The sequence below is a fragment of the Lutra lutra genome, chromosome X (genome assembly GCF_902655055.1).
Source record: "Lutra lutra chromosome X, mLutLut1.2, whole genome shotgun sequence".
In the NCBI taxonomy this organism is placed as follows: domain Eukaryota; kingdom Metazoa; phylum Chordata; class Mammalia; order Carnivora; family Mustelidae; genus Lutra; species Lutra lutra.
This window is the reverse complement of record NC_062296.1, coordinates 59,060,633-59,083,677: the sequence shown is the minus strand read 5'-3', so window position 1 is coordinate 59,083,677 and position 23,045 is coordinate 59,060,633. Positions and strand designations below refer to the sequence as shown.

General features: G+C 41.0%; 1 pseudogene; it reads right to left on the bottom strand.

Moving 5' to 3' along the window:
* Positions 1 to 13,321: 13,321 nt before the first annotated feature.
* Positions 13,322 to 14,207, bottom strand: LOC125091503 (dr1-associated corepressor-like; annotated as a pseudogene).
* Positions 14,208 to 23,045: the final 8,838 nt, after the last annotated feature.

Sequence of the window (23,045 nt, the reverse complement as noted above, 5' to 3'; positions counted from 1 at the left end):
TGGTGGTCCTTTGAATTTTCATAGGGTTTATCTCTCACTTTCTGGAGTGTGTGTGTCTTAACGTTGGCAATGTTGCAGGCATGTTTTTCTCTGAGCCAGTTAGATTAGCATGATGTTATCAATAGAATGGACCATTATGATGATGGGCAGGATATAGATCTCATCTAGTTCTCTTTGGACTATTTTGTGAAAGAGCACAGGAGAATTAACATATCCCTGGGGCAAGACTGTAAATGTATTCTGTTGTATGTTACCAGTGAATAAAAGCTCTTTCTGATAAAAAATAAAAAAAGAATACCATCTCCAGATCAACAGCCACATAGCATGCCCCTGAGGTCATGTTCAGTTGATCTAGCAAGGATATTATCCCCCGCACAAGCAGCTGAAATTGGGGCTACTGCTTGGTTTGTGACAGCCCACTTTTATCTTCCTGGGTTTGTCCAGGTTTTACAAGGACCCCGATGATTACCCAAATGAAGATAGGGTGAAGACTATCCCCCCCTTCATTCTTTAAGGAAGCATTAATGCCTGCCATTTTCCCTATGATTGAATGTTGGGTTTTGTTTACTATTTTTGTTGTGCAGGAGGGCAATTTTAGAGGCTTCCACATGGACTTTGCCACTATGATAGCTCTCATCTTGGTGTTTGTGCCAACTACTAAGGGTGTCCATCTCAATGATACATTTCAGGGTCAAAGAAATGCCTGGGTGGGTCTATAGATCCAGTGAAACCACTGTGATCCAGATCTGAACCACAACCTGGCTCTCATTTCCTCCCACTCTCATAGACCGTTCATAATGATGCTTCAGGCAGTCAGATAGCAATGTCAACTTGGATTCTGTGCCTAGCAGTTCTCAAAATGTTTGGATACTACCCCTTCTTTAGTGTGTAGTTACTTAAGTCAATAGCTGTGGGTCCCGCTTGGATTGGACTGGGATAATCATTACTGGCCTACTTACCATAGTGTTGCAGGATCCTTCCTTCTAATGACTCACCTTTCTTTCAGTCAATAGGTTCAGGTTCCAAAAACTGACTCAAGTCCAGGAACTGGGCAAGAAACAGGGACCTTACTGGCATAACTGCTCAGCCACCCGATCCTCTGTCCTTGATTTCACCTGATTTTATGAACTGAGTTGCTGCCTTCTATTTTTCCCCTAGTAATGCCATGTCCTGTTAAACGTCTCCATTACTCTTTGAAGGTCAGGGTCACCTGGCTTTTAAACTTGCTGCTCATTACTATAATTATATCAACCTAGCTACTGATGGTTAGGGCCCAGCTACCTGGATTCTAATGTTATGATATTTCTGGTGATTGTGATGGTAAATGGTGTGCCCTCTTAGTCCTCTCAATACAGGCCTCCAGTGGGTTTTCTGGACTTACATAATATACCCACTCTAGCACTCCCACTTCTGTCACATATTTTCCACTACTTGCCATTACAATTCTGATATCTCTACCTAACTTAAGAAGAATTGTTGCACTGTCATGTGTGCAAAAAGAACAATCCTTGGGTGTGCCTGGGTGGCTCAGTGGGTTAAGCGTCTGCCTTCGGCTCAGGTCATGATCTCAGGGTACTGGGATAGAGCACCAAGTCAGGCTCTTTGCTCAGCAGAGCCTGGTTCTCCTTCTCCCTCTGCCCCTTCTCCCACTTGTTTTCTCTCTCTCTTTCTCTATCTTTCCCAAATGAATGAATAAAATCTTGGAAAAAAAAAAAAAGAACCATCCTTGAAGTCCTTGCCATGGAGTCAAATCCTATTTCCTGTAAGAATGCTTCTAAATCACTAAACTCTCCCATTTTTCAACTTCCCCCGCCTAGTTAAGTGCCCTCAGAATCACACATATTCCCCCAACTCAGGCCAGTGCATATTGGCCAGGAACAGCATCTCCTTTAAGGTAGAGCTCCTTTCTTACTGTAGTAGTGGGAAACTTTTTCTTTCTTCCCTTCTAGATTTTCCAGCCGGTCTAATAATTAAAATGATAGAAGACAGATTAACAGGAGAAAAACACTTAGAAACATGTATACCTCCTGTATATAAGGGAGAGACCCAGGAAAACTGAGTCTTTCCCCAAATCGCTGAAGCCACCACCTTAAATACCATCCTCAGCTAAAGGCAGAAGATGGTGGGGGGGAGGGGTGGTCAGTCAGGGGAGGTCATAAGGCAAAGCACAGTAAACAGGAGTATGTTTGTTATGCAGATTTAGGTTGTCAGTCTCCTCCATTGATAAAAGTTTCCAGAGATTTAGAGTCACCCCTCCCCAGACCACCACCACTATCTTCCTGGTACATTCAGAAAGAGCTTTGTAAGTGGAGATTTTCCTTGTGCATGTAAATGACTCTTACAGAAGGGCAATTTCTACTGGTTTTGAAGCTCTTTGGGCTTCTCTTTTGTCTACAGTTTTAAAAAAAAGAAGCTTAAAAAATCAATATGCCAGGGTCGCCTGGGTGACTCAGTGGGTTAAGCCTCTGCCTTCAACTCAGGTCTTGGTCTCAGGGTCCTGGAATCGAGCCCCGCATCAGGCTTTCTGCTCAGCGGGGAGCCTGCTTCCTCTTCTCTCTCTCTCTCTCTCTGCCTGCCTCTCTGCCTCCTTGTGATCTCTGTCTGTCAAATAAATAAATTAAATTAAATTTAAAAAAAAACATGCCAGAATCATATCTTTCACTACCTTATCAGGCCAGAATTTCCTTGGCCAAGCTGTGATGTATCTCCACCCTAGTCGTTGGCCTACTGACCAGAAGGGGGTTGAGCACAGACCCTGGGCGGTGAGGGAGACGGGTGGTCTCATGTTTCTTAATGTTGCAGAAGCAACATCATCTTCAAACAAGTAAGGAGAATTAGCTTTTTATAAGGGAAGAGAATCTGGAACATTCAGGGGAATCTGCGGATTCAAGGCACTGAGCGTATCAACACAGTTGTCTTCATCCTTCATGTCTGAGTCCTATTCTTTTCCAACAAATATCACAAACTTGGCATTACAGATCTTATTTTTAAAGTTTATCTTCTTTGGAGCTCTGTTACTCTTTAAATGAAGTCCTAGGCCTGTTCTTCAGTGTCTATCCAATTCTGTCCTAACGAAAGAAGACTTTACCTATCTCCATTTTGACCTTAGTCTGTACTTCTAATTGATTCAGTTCTTCTATCCAGCTGATCTCTTAACTCAGGCCAAAGACCCTGTGAGCAAAGCATCCCATGATGGGGACTGAAACTACCCCCTCACACAATAGGTTCTGCGCTGACCCAGCAAGACCTCCTGTGATTGACCCCTAGACAATGATCGACCTGACCTTTACCGCCCACCTACAGTACCCACATATGGTATCTACACAGGGTGTCTCTCAATTGGATAGGGATCCCCAAATGTGGAGTGACAATCGAGTGGAAGCCAGTGGCGCAGGAGGTAAAATGATTCACTTGGGACAGAGCAAAGGAGATAGAAGTTTACTGAATATACCACAAGGGAGGAGTGGGCAGGACAGCATGCCAGGACTGCCATGAGGCAGTGGGTGTTCTTAAAGGGGGAAAAGAAGGAGGTACGAGAACACATGGAATCTTCCCTTTTTTGGTAACTGTGCCTGGTTTTAAGTAGCCCATGGTTAGTTAGGGCCTATGGATGGATCTTGAGGTGGGTCGCCTGATGGGCCTGTCTGTATTCAGCCAGGGGGTCACTTTGGGCCCTTTCTACATTCCATCACTCAAGCTTGTTTGCCTCAAAGTGGCCTCTACACCACCAACCTTTGTCCCACATTTTGCTTATATAAACCTAGAAGTATCTTTAACACCTTGGAGACAAACTTTAAGATGCTGGTCCGCGGTCTTCCCACTGTTGGTCTCACTGAAATAAATTCTTTTCTTTCACGAGACCCTCTCCCTTCGGATTTTGTCAGTGCTGAGTGGCCGAACCTGCTCTGTCTGGGACCTTGAAGCCAAGTGCTCTTGTATCCCTGCACTCTGGGAACACTTATTGTTTCCTTCATATTTCTTAGATCTGTGAATCATAGCATCAGCTGGTACATTCATTTCCACCATGATACCATCCCATTTCACCCACAGTGAAAGTTTTGACAGTACTCCTATCTTGTGCCAAAAGCTCCCTATGTCCCACCTATCACTGGTGATGCAATTCTCATTGCCAGTTGGGGGGCAGGTGATCTAGTTCCTAAATGTCTCAGATCTGGCACCAACTGTATGGGTCAGGTACCCTGGGAAGCAGACTCTGAGACAGAGTCTGCAGTGCAATAAGATTGGTAGAGAGGGCTTGGGTCAACACCCATGGGAGAGGTGGAGGGAAAAAAATATTGGGAGGAGGGAGCATTTAAGCTGTGTTTTAAAGTCAGTAGAGGTCTCAGCTGACTTGACAGCTCCGAAGATAATTCTTTAAAGTTATTATGGGTTGAAGTTAAACAATTAAACCTTAAGACCACTTCTGGGATAAGTCATTAGGTGTGGACTGCCCTGGGAAGGGGGTATGACCTTGTTCAGGGTAACTCTGGCATCTGAAGCAATCATTGAAGACAGCCAAGAGCTGAGGACTGTCAGCAATATTCCCAGAGGCTGGCCTTAAGTGGTGAGGAGGATGTTTTTTTTTTTCCCCTGAAGGAGGATCTAAGAGGCACTTCCCAGCATCCAACAAGTATAATAGCAAAATATCTTTGGTAGTTTCTAGATTCCCAGCTTCCAAAGAGTACAGAACTGCCTGAAGATGGACATGGTAACAAATACAAATGTTTAATGATTAGGTTGAAGCATATGACATTGACATTTCTACAGGCTGAATGATTAAATGTTAACAATTTCATACTGTCCAACCTAATAGACTAAAAGGGTAAGGAACCTGCATTGGGCATGTGCTCATATTTAAAAGTTTGTGCATTTTTTTTTTAAAGATTTTATTTATTTATTTGACAGAGAGAGATCACAAGCAGATGGAGAGGCAGGCAGAGAGAGAGAGAGAGGGAAGCAGGCTCCCTGCTGAGCAGAGAGCCCGATGCGGGCCTCGATCCCAGGACCCTGAGATCATGACCTGAGCTGAAGGCAGCGGCTTAACCCACTGAGCCACCCAGGCGCCCAAGTTTGTGCATTTTTAAATGACTGATCAAATAACTTCACCTCATACACAACCCTATACCCCACCCCCATCCTCCCCATTTTGGTTATACTCATTAAAAACCCTCCTATCAAAGCTCTGTTTTCATCTACACCCATTGGTAAAAGAAAGCTTCATGAATGCAATGAGAACTTAACTACTTCTATTCACTACACCCATTCCATCACTGAGTCTGGAATCTTGTTCCTCTCCTCACTTGGAATGCTTCTCTCTGCATTGCCCCATACCTTAACTAAACAACAACACACTTTCCCCAACCTACCTCCTCCTTATAGCCTCTTGGTGACACCACATTCATCATAGCTTCCCTGAGTTGTTTCAGCATTGAGGGCCAGTTCACCACAATCTAGGATTTTATAATGGTGTGTTAGGTCTTATGGAAGGACTCTGAGTCATGTGTGATGCAGAAATTTTGGGTTTTGGAGCACAGTCAAGAAAGAGTTCTTGAGACATCTTCAGTGCAAAAAGGTGGCTTTATTAAAGCACAGGGACAGGACCCATGGGCAGAAAGGGCTGCACTGGGATTGTCAGGAGCAATTGATTACATACTTTCAAGTTGAGAGAGAATTAGGGATAGCATTAAGTCTCTAAGGAATTTTAGAAGCAAGAATTCCAGGACCTTGAGGGCCTGGCTATTTTTAGGAAAAGGTCATTTACTACTGTCTAGTAAAACCTTAGTTGTGAGACCCTTCAGATGGATATCAGTGGGTCATATGCTTGGAGGATGATTGCTAACATATATCTTGGGGGTAGAAATAAAGGAATTTTCCAATGGAATCTTTATATGCTGAAAGAGACTTATAGGATCCTGAGGGGTCTGGATACTGGGTAAGCTAAGATTGCCTTTTGCCCTTAGCAAAGTATTAACACCGAGGCAGCTGAGTTCCTAGAGGAAGGTCCCTCTGCTTGTCTCAAGGACTTGTCAGTGGGCTGTAAGTTTTAAAGAAATTTAATTTTTTCTTTTGCCTTTGTTCTCCACATCAATGTGGACTGTCTTTGTTTTACCAGAGAGGGTGAAATCCTTGAAGGCAGAGGTTGTTAATTCTTAAGTCCTATTTTGCCCATATCCTCAACATCCAGATGGAACTTCATTATTGACAATCAGGTGAACTTTAAAGACCTTTGAATATGTATATTTGCTGTTTACCTATTTTAACTGTCCTTTCAAAGCTATATATACACAAATAAATTAAATCATTTGTAAGCACTCAAAAGCTGAGGAATAAAGAGCCTGTCAAAGTATTCCTGGAAGGTGTGAAAAGGTGAGGTGAAAAGAAAAATTGTAAACACCCAGAAAGTGGAGGCTATGAATTTGGTTTCCGGATTCTCCCTCCCAAAGAACTGTGTGCTTCCCTTAATACTTCTCATCATTTCGAATTACAGTTGACCTTTAAACAACACGGGGTTCTAGCTATGCAGATCTAGCTACATATGGATTTTTTTTAATAAAACAGTACAATACTGTACCTGTATTTTCTCTTCCTTATGATTTTCTTAATAACATTTTCTTTTCTCTAGCTTACTTTATTGTAAGATATGGTATATTATACATATGACATTGTCAGAGAGGAACATCTTCCTCCATCCTATTGTCCTTCTAGCTGGACCTTAGAATCAAATTGACATGAGACAGATTAACAGGAGAAAATCCAATTTAATAGGCGTATATATGGAGAATCCACATAGACATAAAATTCCGAAGACAGGGGTACCTGGGTGGCTCAGTGGGTTAAAGCCTCTGTCTTCGGCTCAGGTCATGATCCAAGGGTCCTCGGATGGAGCCCCACGTCAGGCTCTCTGCTCAGCAGGGAGCCTGCTGCTTCCCTTCCTCTCTCTCTGCCTACTTGTGATCTCTGTCTGTCAAATAAATAAATAAAATCTTTAAAAAAATTTTTTTTAAATTCCAAAGACAATGAAGCAACATCAAGCTTATATGAGCTAAGGAGAGGGATAAGGGTTGGGGAGGGAGGCCATTAGCAGGTGAAAGGAGATGTTTGGTAAAACAAGTTTGCCCTATGATGCAGGTGAGTTCCTCAAGTAAAGAGGAGTCGCTGTTAATAGCTCACTTCCTAGTACAGGTTCTCCTTTTCCATGCAAATTTAGGCAGTTGAGGGGCAGAGAGAGAACTTTTCCTGCAACTGCTGGGTTCTGATGACTTTCAACTCAAAATAATCTTTATGTCAAAGTGGCCCATCTTGGGGCAGCCTGCTCTGGGCTCCTACAATATACAAAATATGTTTTAATCAAGTCTTTGTTATCAGTAAGTCTTCCCGTCAAGAAGTTACTAATAGTAAACTATTAGCAGTTGAGTTTTTAGGGATTCAAGAGTGATACATGGATTTTCAACCATGGGGGCGGGGAGTGTTGGTTTCCTCCTAATCCCTGCATTGCTCAAGAATCAAGTGTATCTGTTTATATCATCTTTAATTATTTTCTGTCCCACCCCAACTAATTTATAAATTCCATGAGGGCAGGGACCATATTTGATCTACTTACCATCTTATTTCCAGTGCCTTACATAGAATAGATGCTCCATAAATATTTATTGAAATGAGTATTTTTTTAAAGATTTTTTAAATTTATTTGACAGAGAGAGAGATTAAAAGTAGGCAAAGAGGAAGGCAGAGGGGGGAAGCAGGCTCCCTGCTGAGCAGGGAGCCCAATGCGGGGCTTGATCCTGGGACCCTGAGATCATGACCTGAGCCAAAGGAAGCTGCTTAACCCACTGAGCCACCCAGGCACCCCTGAAATGAGTATTAAAGGCAATAGTTTAATGACTACCATTTGAGAAAGGGAAAACAGGACCATGCCTTCAGTTCCAGGGACTTCCAACCACCAACTCCTGCCCTTAGTCAATGACTCAAAATGGCGTCTTTCACCCTATCATACTCATTTGGGAATATCCCTGATATATAAACATTGTCAACCCTTGATCCTTACCACAAGAACCAACCCTCCCTCTTCTGGGAAAGATTTTAGAGTAGATTTATTTTCATTCCAGAGGTTCTCTGTCTTAACAACAGCCACCCATAATATCATTAACTTCAGCAAAACAAGTCCATCTTCCGGCAGTGGCACTTCCAAATCGACACCACAAAGTCTGGACCCCACCCCCTACCCCGAAAACACCTCTCCAAATTCTGCCCTGAAGATCACCCTGTGGACACACCTCCCCTAAGCTACCACTCATGCTTGACTCAAATAGTGAAAGTGATTTCTTAACATTTACTACTCCAAACAGAGTTACCATACTCATGAGTTTATTCTCTCTTGTCCTCTCCTCTAGCTTTCCCAACAGTTATCTCTCTTTGATACTATTCTGGTAGTGTGTGTGTGTGTGTGTGTGTGCATGCGCGTGTGGTGTGTGTGTGTGTGTGTGTGTGTGTGTGTGGTGAATTGTGAAATGTGAGTTTGCAGCATGGCAGAATGGAGAAAGAGAGTGTCAAAGGGAGAGAAGATTAAAATCATTTTAATATCTTTTTATTCTGCACTTAAAAGTTTTCTATTGCTGCATTACAAATCACCCCAACGCTTACTGGTTTAAAATAAAACCAACCGTTTCTTTTGCTCACAAGTCTGAAATTTGGGCAGGCCTTGGCAGGGGCATTTGTATCCGCCCTACATGGCATCAGCTGGGGCAGCTTGACTAAGGGCTGGAGGATCGGCTTCCAAGATGGCTCCTTCACACATGACAAGTCCATGCTGGCTGCCAGCTGGGAGCTCAGCTAGGACTGAGGGTGGTGGGGAGGTGGGGCTGTTGGATTCCTCACAGTGCCGTGGCTGAGTTCCAAGAGTGAACATCCCAAACCTAAATGGATTACGTTTGGTTATTATTAAAGAATTTAGCTGAAAATCCCAAGTATTGCTTGATCCTTCCTCGGTTTTTCATTCATAGCCAGCTTATTTCAAAAAAGGATTTGAGGCAGAAGTTCCCTTTATTTAAGGTAGACACCATACCCTTAAAAAACAATTCTTACCCTCTGGATTCTGACAGATGATCTACATTTTTGAGGGGGGAAAGAAAGTACACACACCATTGGGGGCGGTGTGCTTGTGTGTTTGCCTGCTGTGTGTGAACATGCATGTACACGCCTGTGTGTTTTACATGTGTATACATTATGTTTATGCATATGTGTCTACATGTGAGTGCATATGGGAGTGTGTGTGTGTATATGTGGGTCTGCCTATGTTGGTGAGACTGTCTGTGGGGGGTGTCGCTTCCGTGAGGCTACGAGTCACTCTTGGGAGTTCTACAGTGACTTAAAGAATTGCTGCCAGATTAAATGATGACATGATACTTTTGAAAAGAAAATTTAGTGTGATGTGTACATTCAACAGATCTCAAATGTAATTATTTTTAAGCTACATATATGTTAGCACAAGGCATAGCATTTTCTTCAAGTGGTCTCTTTGTTTACAAAACTGAACAGAAGGGCTTACCTGAGTCATTATCTTTTAAAGGCTCTAGCTCCAAAAGTCCTGTAGATTGTCCTGATAAAATATAAAAGATACTGTAGACAAATCCATCAACTGTCCATCACAGTTACGATTCATGTCGTAACACCTGCATTTAGGACAATCTAAGGAATGCTTCTGAAACGATTTGTTTGTTCCTCGTTCAAATGAACAAAGAATGCAGCACATTTTTACCCTTTTTTTTTTTAAAGTAAAAACAATGTTTTTAAAGACTGGACAACAGCATCACTCCAACCCTGATGTGTAGTCACTCTTTAAACCTTATTTCTGTGGTGCATAAGGCATATGAGCATTACCTCTGCTTAGTTTTGTTATTTACATACAGTCACATTCCCCTTTTTTGGTGTCCAGTTCTGATTTTTGACAAAATGCATAGAGCTGTGTAATTGCCATCGAGATCAGAATACAGAAAAGCTTCCTCACCCCTCAATACTACTTCAACCTGCTTGGTTTAGAGTCAAACATTCCTGCTCCCCTAACCCTAGTAACCACATATCTGTTCTCCCTCCCTGCAGTTTTGCCTTTTCCAGAATGTCATGGAGATGAGATTTTACCATGTGAGACCTTTTGGGCATCTCGCTTCCTTCACTTAGGAAAATGCATTTGAAATACACCCATGTTTGCGCGTGGATCTCTAGTTTGCTCATTTTTTTAAAAAAAGATTTATTTTTTTATTTGACAGACAGAGATCACAAGTAGGCAGAGAAGCAGGTGGAGACGGTGGGGGGAAGCAGGCTCCCTGCTGAGCAGAGAGCCTGATGTGGGGCTCAATCCCAGGACCCTGAGATCATGACCTGAGCCGAAGGCAGAGGCTTAACCCACTGAGCCACCCAGGTGCCCCATAGTTTGCTCATTTTTATTGCAGAGTAAGATTTCATTTTATGGATGTGCTGCTGTTGGTTTATCTGTTTGCCTACTGAAGGACGTTTGGGTTGTTTCTAGTTTGGTGTTACTGTAACTCAAGCTGCTATTAACATCCATGTACAGGTTTTGTGTGGGAACAGAAGTTTACTTTTCTCTAGAGTAAACAATACATCCTCAGGAGTGGGATTACTGGGTCATATAGTAAGTGTACTTGTAACTTTGAAAGAAAATGCCAAGCTGTTTTCTGGAGTGACTGTACTATTTCGCATTTCCATCAGGAATGACTGTTCTGATTGTTCCATATCTACACTAAAACTTTGTATGGTCAGTATTTTTTATTTGAGCCATTTTAATAGGTGTAGAGTAGTAACTCATTGCAGTTTTAATTTGTATTTCCTTAGTGACTTAATGATGATCATATCTTTTTTTTTAGATTTTATTTATTTATTTGACAGAGAGAGAGAGATCACAAGTAGGCAGAGAGGCAGGCAGAGAGAGAGGGAGAAGCAGGCTCCCTGCTGAGCAGAGAGCCCGATGCGGGGCTCAATCCCAGGACCCTGAGATCATGACCTGAGCCAAAGGCAGAAGCTTAATCCACTGAGCCACCCAGGCACCCCATTTTTGTTATTTTTTAAAAAGATTTTATTTATTTATTTGAGGGAGAGAGAGAGCGTGAGCAGGGGGAGGGGTAGAGGGAGAGGGAGAACCAGGATCCCCACTGAGCAGGGAGCCCACCAGGACCTGGGGGTCAGGACCTGAGTTGAAGGCAGATGCTCAACCAACTGAGCCACCCAGGTGCCCCATCAACTGTATTTTTCTTTTTCGAAATTGTTTCTCCTATTTGGGTTTCCTTATAATTCAACTAAACCTTAGAATTAATTTTAGATAGTTACAAAAAAATCTAGCTGAAAATTTTGTGATTGTATTAAATCTATAGATCCTTGTGGAGGAAATAGACATCTTACCAATAATGAGTCTTCAGAGCCATGAGCCAGGTATATTTTTCTATGAATTTAGGTCTTATTTGATTTTTTTCAGCATTGTTTTGTAGTTTTCAATATCAGATACTGCACATATCTTATAGATTTATCCATAAATATTTCATGTTTACTGTAGCTGTTTTAAATGGTATGCTTTTTAAAAATTGGAGTTTTGTTTTGTTTGTTTTTTTAAGGTTCAGGCAGTGTTTATAGGGGGCTTATACCAAGAGCAGGTGTCCCAGACAGCTCCCTGAGCAAAGGCCCACAGTTTGTAAAGGAGCTGAGAAAAAAAAAAGTTTTAATAATTTATTACTAATATATGGAAATACACTATATTTTTATATATTATCCTTGTATTCTGAAACCTTGTAAATTCATTAACTACTTCCAGGAGCTTTGACTTCTATAATGAACTTGGTTTTTTGATAACCTTGTAAGACATTATTTTATACATTCAAATTGCCTTTAGATTTACCCCTATTTTTTTTTGCCATTTTCTTTGCTCTTCTCTTTTCTCATCTCATATTTTTCCATCTGAGATCACTTTCCTTCAGCTTGAAGTATATCCTTCATACTTTATCCTTTATACTTTTCTTAATGGAAAACTCTCTCAATTTCTTAATATAAAAATATATTCACAGGAAGGAAAAAATAAAAGTGGCTATTTTTCACAGAGGACATGATTGTCCATGTAGAAAAACCAAAAGAATGACCAAGAAAAAAAAAACCCTCCTGGAATTAATAAGTGAATATAGCAAAGTTGTAAGATACAAGGGTAATATACAAAAGTCAATCCCTCTCCTATATGCCAGCAATGAACAAGTAGAATCTGAAATTAACATAATTTCACTTACATTAGTACCCCCCCAAATTAAATATTTAGGTATAAATCTAACAAAATATGTACAAGATCTATATGAGGAAAACTGCACAAAACTAATGAATGAAATTAAAGAACTAAATAAATGGAGAGATACTCTGTATTCATGGATAAGAAGACTCAATATTGTCAAGATGTCATTTCTTCTCAACTTGGTCTATAGATTTAATTCAATCCCAATCAAAATCCCAGCAAGTTATTTTGTGGATATTGGAAAACTAATTCTAAAGTTTGTACAGACAGACAATAACCCCAGAATAACCACTACAATACTGAAGGAGAAGAACAAATTTGGAGGACTGACACTACCTGACTTCAAGATTTACGATAAAACTACAATAATCAAGACAATGTGGTACTGGCAAAAGACAGACAGATAGACCAATGGAACAGAATGGAGAGCCCAGAAATAAACCCACATAAGTCTAGTCAACTGATCTTTGACGGAGCAAAGGCAAGTCAATGGAGCAAAGGCAGTCTTTTCAACAAATGGTGCAGAACACCTGGATACTCCCATGCAAAGAAATGAATCTAGACAGACTTTACATCCCTCACCAAAATTAACTCAAAATGAATCACAGACCTAAATATAAAATGCAAAAGTATAAAACTCCTAAAAGAGATCCATGATATTGTGACTTACAAGGAATACCTATTTGGTCATTCAGATGACCAAACTGTATTTCTCATATATTTTGGTCTTAGTCCCAGTTCCTGGCTCACAGCTCCTAAAACCCTTTGGTCTTCCTTTGATAAGGGTGATAAAGGTATCTTTTGTTATGTTAATGAGGCGATCTTCAGAAAGCCCTTAGCTCACCTAAGTAGGGGGGGGTGTTACTGGTTGCCAAGAGAACCAACTACATGATTGGAGGGTTGGTGCTTGGTCTCACCCCACCCAACCCCCACCTCCAGAGTGAGGAGAAAGGTGGCAAATTGAGTTTAATTGCTGAGATATTAATTTTTAAATAAATCTAAGAACAACTTTATTTTCTCTTCTCCACCCAGAGCAACTAAAAATCAACCAAAAGTGGGTGTGGCCTGGGAGGAGAGAGGGCTCTGAGAGTCACAGTTCTCTTCATCCTCTATATCTGGTGGTGCTAAGGGACCTGGGGAGAGAGGGTGCTAGCAACAAAGGCAAAGTCAAAGTGAAGGGCATGAGGGGACTGTAAAAGTGGGCAGGGGGTGGCTGGACTGAGGTGGAGCCCGTGGTGTCTCATCTTCCCTGTCCGCATCTATGTCCTCTGACCCACCCTCCTGCTCCACGTCCATCCCTGACAGCTTCTTGTCCTTGCCTTTGCTTCCTATCCTCCCATTCCTCCAGGCATTGTTGCCTGGCTTCTGGTCCCTCTGGGGACCCTTGGCCCTTTCCATGGTGTTATCTTCCCTGTCATCCTGCATCTCAGGCACAGAGGCCACCAGGTCCTTCAAGAAGTCAGGCTGCTGGGGGCACCTGGGTGGCTCAGTCGGTTAAGTGGCTGACTTTCAGTTTCAGCTCAGGTCATGATCTCAGGGTTATGGGATTGAGCCCTGTGTTGGACTCTGCACTGGGCTCTGGGTCTGCTTATCCTTCTCCTATTTGGAGTTCCTTCCCCTGCTCACACACTCTCTTTCTCAAATAAATGAATAAATAAATAAATAGGTAAATAAAATAAAATCTTAAAAAAAAAAAAGTCAAACTGCTGCTCCAGCTCAAGGCACTGCTTCAGGTGGGATGTGGTCATGGTTTGGCGCTTCAAGACCAGGTCACCTGGCAGGCCTTTGTCAACAGTGACTGGAAGAGTTCAAGCACCCAGGAGATAATGATAGGTACAGCCGCTGCCACCTTCCCAATCTCTTCATCAGTCTGCATGAGCTTCTTGATCCACCCCAGCAGGAACCCCACGTTATAGTTCTTGCTTGGCATCAATTTAATCAATCATGACTATATAATGAAGCCTCCACAAAAACCCAAAAGGACAGGGTTTGGAGAGCTTTCAGGTTGGTGAACCCGTAGAAGTTCCGGGAGAGTGGTGCACCTGGAGAAAGCATAGAGGCTCTGTGCCTGTTCCCCACACTTTGCTCTGTGCATCTCTTCCATCTGGTTATTCTTGAGTTCTATCCTTTGATAATAAATCAGTGATCTAGTAAGTGAAATGTTTCTTTGAGTACTGTGAGCTGCTCTAACAAATTAATTGAATCCAAGAAGGACCTTGGGTGACAACCTGGGCCTGCAACTGGCATCTGAAGGGGGTGGTCAGTCTTATAAGATTAAAGTTTCAACCCATGGAATCTGGTGTTATCTCCAGGTAAACAGTGTCAGAATTGAGCTGAATTGTTAAGACACCCAACTGGTGTCTGGAGCATTGCTTGGTGGTGTGGGAAAACCACCCCCACTTCCCCACACTAAAATCGGGTGCTCAGACCACAAAAGAATTGCCTAGGGGAAAAACCCTATATGATCTTGAGTGTGGTGATGACTTTTTAAGCTATAACACCAAAGGCACAATAGTATGAAAGAAATAATTGAGAAGCTGACTTCATTAAAATTAAAAACTTCTGCTCTGTGGAAGATAATGTCAAGAGATTGAGAAGGCAAGCCACAGGCTGGGAGAAAATATTTGCAATGTACACATCTGGCAAAGGACTCGTATCCAAAATACATAAATCATTCCAAAAACTCAACAAGAAGAAAACAAACAACCCAGTTCAAATGGACCAAAGACCTTAACAGAAACTCCCCCAAAGAAAATACACCAGATGGCAAATAAGCATATGAAAAGATGTCCTTCATATGTCCTCAGATAAGTGCGAATTAAAACAAAACTGAAGTACTATTACACATCATATTAGAATGACCAATACCCAGAACCCTGACAACACCAAATGCTGGTGAGGTTATGGAGCAACAGGAACGCTCATTCATTCCTGGTGGAAATGCAAAATGATACAGAGATAGTTTGGTGGTTTCTTACAAAACTAAATCAACTCTCACCGTATGATCCAGCAACCTTGGTATTTACACAAAGGAGCTGAACACATACATCCACATAAAAGCCTTCTCATGGGTGTTTATGGCAGCTCGATTCATAATGCAGCAGCTTGGATGGAAGCAACCAAGATGTCCTTCAGTAGGTGAATGGGTAAATAAACTGTGGTCCATCTAGTCAGACTATCATTCAGCACTTAAAAGAGATGAGCTACCAAGCCATGAGAAGACCTGGAAAAAATGTATGTTAAATGCATAGTACTAAATGAAAGAAACCAATCTGAAAAGGCTACATGCTATGTGACTCCACCTATATGTATTCTGTAAAATCAAAAATGGAAGATAGAAAAAAGATCATTAGTTGCCAGAGGTTTGAATTTGGGTGGGTTGTTGCAGGGAGGGGCTAGGAATGAATAGAAGGGCCACAGAAAAATTTTAGGGCAGTGAGAATATTCTGTATGATATTATAATGATGGATACATGTCATTACATGGACGTATTTGTCCAAACCCATAGAATGTACAACACCAAGAGTGGACTCTAATATAAACTATGGACTCTGGATGATGACCATGTGTCATTGCAGATTCATCAATTTTAATAAATATGCTACTTTGGTGTTGAATGTTAATACTAAGAGAGGCTATGTATGTGGGGGGCAGGGGATATATGAAACATCTTGGTACCTTCTCCCCAATTTTTCTATGAACCTTACACTGCTCTAAAAAAAAGTCTGAATTTTAAAAATGTATCCATTTCCCCTCAGTCTTCAAAGATACTTTTTCTGCACAATTCTTATCAGTAGTTACTTTCTTTTAATATGTTGAAGATATTATTCACTTCCTCTGCCTTTTATTGGTGCTGTTGAAGCATCAGCTATTAGTCTAAATGCCACTCCATTGAATATCATCTGTCTTTTATCTTGGGCCAATTTTTTTTGCCTTTTAGTCTTTGCTGTTTTGCATTTTCACTCTGATGAATGTAGGTGGGAATTTCTTTTACTTCTCTCATTTGAAATTGGGGGACTTCTAGAATTGTGGGTTATGTATTACATCAGTTCTAAAAGTTAATAGCCATTATATCTTTACTCCCTCTCTACTGTCCTTTTGGAATTCTAATTAAATCATTGTGAGACCCTTTTACTCTATCTCCCATGTCCCCCATGTCTTTTGTATTTTCCATCCTTTATTTTCTCTGTGACACCTTCTGGATAATTTTTTTCTGACTTATCTTCAAATGCACCCAATTATCTTTGTATTCATGAGTAATTTATTAGTTTTATGCATTTATCCATAATATATCTATATATGCTTACATATATATACATATATCCATCCACATTCATATTCATATCTACATCTATTTATTTATATACATATATTCATTTCTAGAAGTTCTAACTGGTTCTTTTCCAAATCTGATGTCACTTTATAAGGTTTTTCTGTTGGCAATGATATTTTCAGTTCACCTTTTATTTATTTAAACATTGAAAACGTAGTTGTTCTACAAACCTTGACTAATAATTCCGTATGTGGAGTCTTAGTGGATCTCTCTGTCATCTGTTCTCTCTGCTTATTCTCATGCTTAGTGTTTTTTTTTTTTTTTCTTGTGTGAATAGTACTGTTTGCTGTTAAATATCACTGAAAACGTATTTATATGGGGGGACCTTGGTCTGTTGAGCATCCAACTCTTGAAATCAGATCAGGTCATGATCTCAGGGTCATGAGACCAAGCCCCACGTTGGGCTCCATGCCCAGCATGGAGCCTGCATGAGATTCTCTCGCCTTCTGCCCCTCCCACCTTCTCTGCTCCTCTCTAAAATAAATAAATAAACAATAATAATTCAAGTAATATGAAAGATGCAAAATACACAAAAGAAAATACGCATTTGCTTAAACCAAATATCTAAAGACATTATCTGTTCGAGATCACTTCAAACTAAATATAATGCCTGAGGGTTTTGTCCTTACATATTTTTCCCCCCTTTGGCATTCCATAAGATGTCAATTTCAGCTAAAAATACACCCAAAGGCCAATTCACTTGTGCTTCACCCTGCCCCTAATAGTATAAACTTTTGGGATTTCTGCTTATAGTAGTGACAGTCTCATCTTAGACTCTCCACCTTAGGCAGGACATGTCACCCTGGCTGTTAAAACTAAAGTTTTAATTTTTTCCGGTTGACAAAGGTCTTGAGTGGCCTCTGGGTTCCTTTTACCCATCTGGGTTCCTACTTTCCTTTCAAGTTTGCCCTAGAAATTACTATCATGTCAGCTTTTCAGTGCTTTTAAAAAACATTTTATTTTTGCATTTTATCCATAACTTGTAGTTGCTTTTCTGCAAAAAGGTTGGTCCAAGTCACTTACCCTGCCATTAGTAGAAATGGAAATCAATTCATAACATTTACAAGAAAAGTCCCATTCCAGATTGGAATTGTGCAGTGCCTGATGTGACATGGCTGCGATAGATATTTTTATTTATTTTCACTTTATTATTGTGGGGAGGGGTTACCCATTCCAGTTTCTGCACACAACTATTTTATTTTAGGGGAAGAAAATGAAATATTCAGTAGGAGTCTGTCTTTTGGCGTCAGCAATGAACAGATTCTCTTCCCCATCTGTTAGTGGGGGGGAGGGTCAAAAACATTTTCTTTTTCTCTATCATTTTCTCTTTTCAGACATATTTATACAATTTTACAATTTCCTTTATGTTGCAGGGTATTTGTTAGCAATTCTCAAAGGGACCCTTATTATTTTGTGCTTGCAAGTTTTTATTATTTTTCCTTCTTTTCTCTTATTTGGATGAGGATAAGAATCAGGTTTTGTAAGTAACTTATTCTGGTTTTGGAGTGGGGGTGAAGGGAAGCTATCTTTCTTCCAGTCTTACTTGCACTCTTGTCCTATTATCCTCTTTTCTTATATTTAACATTTAAAAATTCACTGTCTTTATTTTTCTGGGCAATGTATGAAGTGCTGATACAGAAATTTCTCTGTTTTACAGTAATGGGATCAGATTCAGAAAATTTTTCTAAATAAATAAGAGAGGATTATAAGAAGTTTCGAAGAAACTACAAGTCAGACTTTTTGCAACAACTGGATTATCTCATCTATTAATAAATCCAACCTCATCAAGCAATAACTTGCTGCTCTCTCATTATAATCAATGTTTAAAGTGTTCCTCATCTTGTCATTCATGAGTCACCACTATTGGAAGCTGCACCTGCCTAAGGGTTTTGTGAAGAAGGGAGACTCCACCCTTATACACCTACAGTGAGTGAGCCAAAAGTTGATGCTTGAAAAAAAAAAGGAAAAGATAAGTAACAGGCCAAAATATAATAACAGAGGCTGATAAAAACCAAGAGTTATCAAGCAGAAGAGAATTAAATAAATTAAAATTATGGGGCGCCTGGGTGGCTCAGTCATTAAGCATCTGCCTTCAGCTCAGGTCATGATCTCAGGGTCCTGGGATCCAGCCCTGCATCGGGCTCCCTGCTCAGCAGAGTCTGCTTCTCCTTCTCCCTCTGCTGCTCCCCCTGCTTGTATGTGCTCTCAGTCAAATAAATACATAAAATATTTTAAAAAAATAAATAAGTTAAAATTGATAATTATTTGAGATTATTAAAAACTATCAATTCATTATGAGATGTATATGTCTACAAAGAACTTTGGACCTCCAGTTTTCCAGATGCGATGTTGTAGCTTCACTGTGGACACTCCTGAGTTCCACTAAATTCAGTGATTCTTCTGAAACACATTCTCATCATCTCATTCCATCACAGGGTCATGGAGAAAGCTTCTGTAAGACATGTCATGAGAAAGAAAAAAAAAAACACAATCTGGTCAAATAAGACTGGAAAGCATGCAATTAAACAAAATCAATCCGTTTTCTCCACTCAATAATTCCTGAGGTTTCCACATGGTAATATGCATAATGAAATTCTAAGAGGGAAGCTGGTATATAGTAGTCCCTATTTATTGAGCATGTCTAGGAACAGGTGTTCTGTGGAACACACTTTGAGAAGTATGGCTTTTAAGTATAGAATGAGAAATTTTAAAAAGAGGGACAGGGAGAAAAAAATCTATTTCTTCATCCTGTTGGAGGTTATATTACCAGTGAAGCCCTTAGAGTCTTTACCTCATTTCCTAATATGTCGGGAAATATTTATTATCCTCAGAGAATAGGCACAGAAGTCAAGTCACTTGTTGAAGATCATACATTTGTAAATGGCAGAGCTAGGATTCGAGTCCGGAAGTTCTTGACTCATACGCTTGACAGTGTATCTTTTTTATGTAAGGAGAAGAAAAAATCTTGATGTTTCCATTACTTTTCAAAGAATAACAATTCTTTTAAGAAAATTTATGTGTTTATGTACATAAACACATAAATCCACACAAGTCACTGACACTCTGATGGATGAACCATTCGTGCAACGAGGGTTGGGTTGAATTTTATAAAATGCGTTTGAGTGTTTGTCCTGTAAAGACACTTTGATTAATTGGCCTAGCGCACAGGTACAATTTAAAAGACTCTAACCTTCCACCTTGCCCAACAGGAATGAGAAAAATGCCTGTGGCATTCATTAAGTACACTGGTCTGCATGGTTTCCCCTATCATCTGGAGGGAGGGGAGCCCAGTTTTACTAGCAGCATCTCCCTCTTTCCTGCCTGTCCCTCATACATTTACTATCTTTCACATCCCTCATTTGGATTCTGTTCCAAGTTTCTGTTTCAGAGGTGATCATCAAGGAAAAAATTTATTGGTGGAATTCTTGTGTGGTTCATGTTGGACGTGAGATTTACAGAGAATTTGACAGGTACCGAGTCTCATTCCTTTTGAATGATACACTAAACATGCCCAGAGATGTTGTGGATTGTTCCAGGAGCATACATACCAGGATTCGTTAGGACATGATGTGTATCTGTGCATCCAGGTTAAAATGGTGTGTGCCTCTTTCAGTCTGATGTCTTCCCCAGGAAGATGGGGCTACTCAGATGCTCTACACGGCGACATGCACAGGATTCCTTCCAAGTCTTTAACAATTCATGATTAAGGATCCCAGAAGGCAGATTTTAAATAAGTACCCCCCAAATAAAAGTACCCCCCAAGAAAACCCCACAGGTAAGAGGATCAATTAAACAAAATATAGAGCCCCAATATGACAATCAAAAGTCTTTTGAAGTGTTCATGAGTTTTTTATGACATATCATTCATGATATAACATACTCATTTAGCAAAACTTACTTAGCACATACTATGTATCAGGCTTTGCTTTAAGGATCATTGTAAGGCTGAGGCACCTGGCTGGCTCAGTCGGTTAAGCAACTGCCTTCAGCTCAGGTCATGATCTCAGGGTCCTGGGATTGATCCCTGTGTTGGGGGCAATCTCTCCAGTGAGTGTCTGCTTTTCACTTGCTCTCTGTGATGTCTCTTGCTTTTGCTCTCTCTCGAATAAATAAATAAAGTCTTTAAAAAAATACAAAAAGACCATTGTGGGGCTCACATTCTGGTGGAAGGACAGATGTCAACAGGTGTCAAACCATGACAGATGTGTCTCATCTATTGAGGTCCTACAAAGCCTAAAACCTCTCTCCCACTTCCAACTTGACTGACACAAAACACAATTGGCCTCCTCCATTTTCCCTAGCCTGCTGTTCCAATACTATCATTTTCTCAGTGTGTCATAATGGAGAAAATATTAGGAAGTCCTGCCAAAGGAAAATAAACAGGTAATATGACAATTACTGATATGAGGGAAAATAAATCAGGGTCAGGAGAAGAATAACAGCGATGTGATTTTATGTGCCTGGTAAAGAAAATTCTCTCCATGGAGGTAATTTTTAAGCAAAGATCAGGGTGAATGTGAAGTAGTAGACCGTTTGGATATTTATTCATGTATTTACTTACTTTCTTATTTATTTGTTTTTAAAGATTTTATTTATTTGTTTGAGAGAGAGACAGTGATTGGGAGAGAGAGAGAGAGAGAGAAGGAGCATGAGCAGGGGGAGACGCAGAGGGAGAAGCAGACTCCCCACTGAGTAGGAAGCCCAACCTGGGGCTCCATCCCAGGACCTGAAACAAAGGTAGACACTTAATCGATTGAGCCACCCAGGTGCCCTGCCATTTGGATATTTATAGTAGAACCTTCTAGCAGGGGGAAGAACAAGTGAAAAAACCCCAAGGAATGAGCATGTTTGGCATGCTAGAAAAACACTAAGGAAGCCAGTATATTTAATGTGGAGGAAAAAAGAGGGAGAGTGAAACAAAATGATGTAGATGTAGGCAGGATACACTAGTGAATATCCTTTGGACAGAGGGACCATAACCTAGAATGAGCTTATGCAAACTCAGCAAGCCAGGGTGGAAAGAATCTAAGCCTTCAGATAAAGCTTGAGCTCCCTAGATCACTATGATATTCACCTAGATCACTATCTTTTTTTGTGTTAACCTGCTGCAATAATAACAGGAGCTCAAGTTCGTAACCCATGCTGGGTGATATGTATATGCACCAACAGTGGCTCTCACCAGACAATTTTTAATTTTTTTGGAAAGGTTTATTTGTCAAATTTTCTACAAAGGACATGTGATTTTTTTTTTTTTTACAATGAAAAAAGAAATTAACTTGGTCTTGAAAAATCGAGTAGAGGTCTACTCTAAGAGGAAAAGGCAATTCAGGATTCCATGCCGATAAAACACTTTGGCCAGTAGAACTCCTAATAAAGGTGGTCACAGATGTAGCTGTGTTCAGCCCAAGGCAGTTTGAAAGGGTGAAGAGGAGGGGCCTACAGGAATGAGGCGTTTCTAGGCTCAAGTCCAGCCAAAGCTGGAGGGCTCTCTCTGTTGTCTTATCATAGGGCCCCTCTGAGTCAAACAACCGCCATGTCTCAAGGGAAGCCCTGCATTTCACAGGACAGTGAGCGGGCTCAGAGGCCAGGAGGCTCAGACAGCAGGCTGGCTCATCTTGTCAAAAGGCATACTGATCCTCCTTCCCTGCTCACAATTATCCTATGGATTTCCATCTAGTGCATAAAACCCTAACTTTCCCACAGCTTCCCAAATCATGTATCATCTGGCCCTGGCTTACCTCTCTGGTTTAATTTCCCTCCATTTGCCTTCTTGTCTCCCAGAACTTTTACACCCTAAGGACGTTTGTTTCTTCTGTCTACCTTCTGTAGGTTAGGTTCTCCTGAGTCAGGGTGTAACAGGCAGGGCGGTTATGAGGGATCAACATCTGTGGGAGGTTGGGAGGTTGAGGGCTCATTGAGGCGTGGGCAGAGGAAGAGGTCCAGGTGGCCTTGCCAGACCAAAAGAGGCCTCAGGCAACCCTAGGGGGCAATCTGAAGACTGAAGGGTCCTTCAGATTTGTTCCAAGTTGAAAGAGGAAAGCCAGACCTGCGTACTGCCGCCTGATGGGCCACTTTATCAGGAGCGTGGTCTTGGGGGAGGTGGTTCTCTATGGCAGAGGCAGCCCTTTGGGGGCTGACACCTGGATGCTGTTTGCAGGCAGCACTTCCCAGCAGCTAAGGCAACAAGATCTTCCTTAAAGGGGGATATTATGGGTTGAATTGTGTCCACCAAAAAAGATCAGTTGAAGTCCTAGCACCGAGTACCTCAGAATGTGACTTTCCTTGGAAATGGAGTCTTTATAGAGGTAATGAAGTTCAAGGGAGTCCATGATGATAGGCCCCAATCCAATATGACTAGGGTCTTTATAAAAAGGGGAAAATTAGACACAGGGACAGACATCCACAGAGAAAAGACAATGTAAAGAAACACACGAA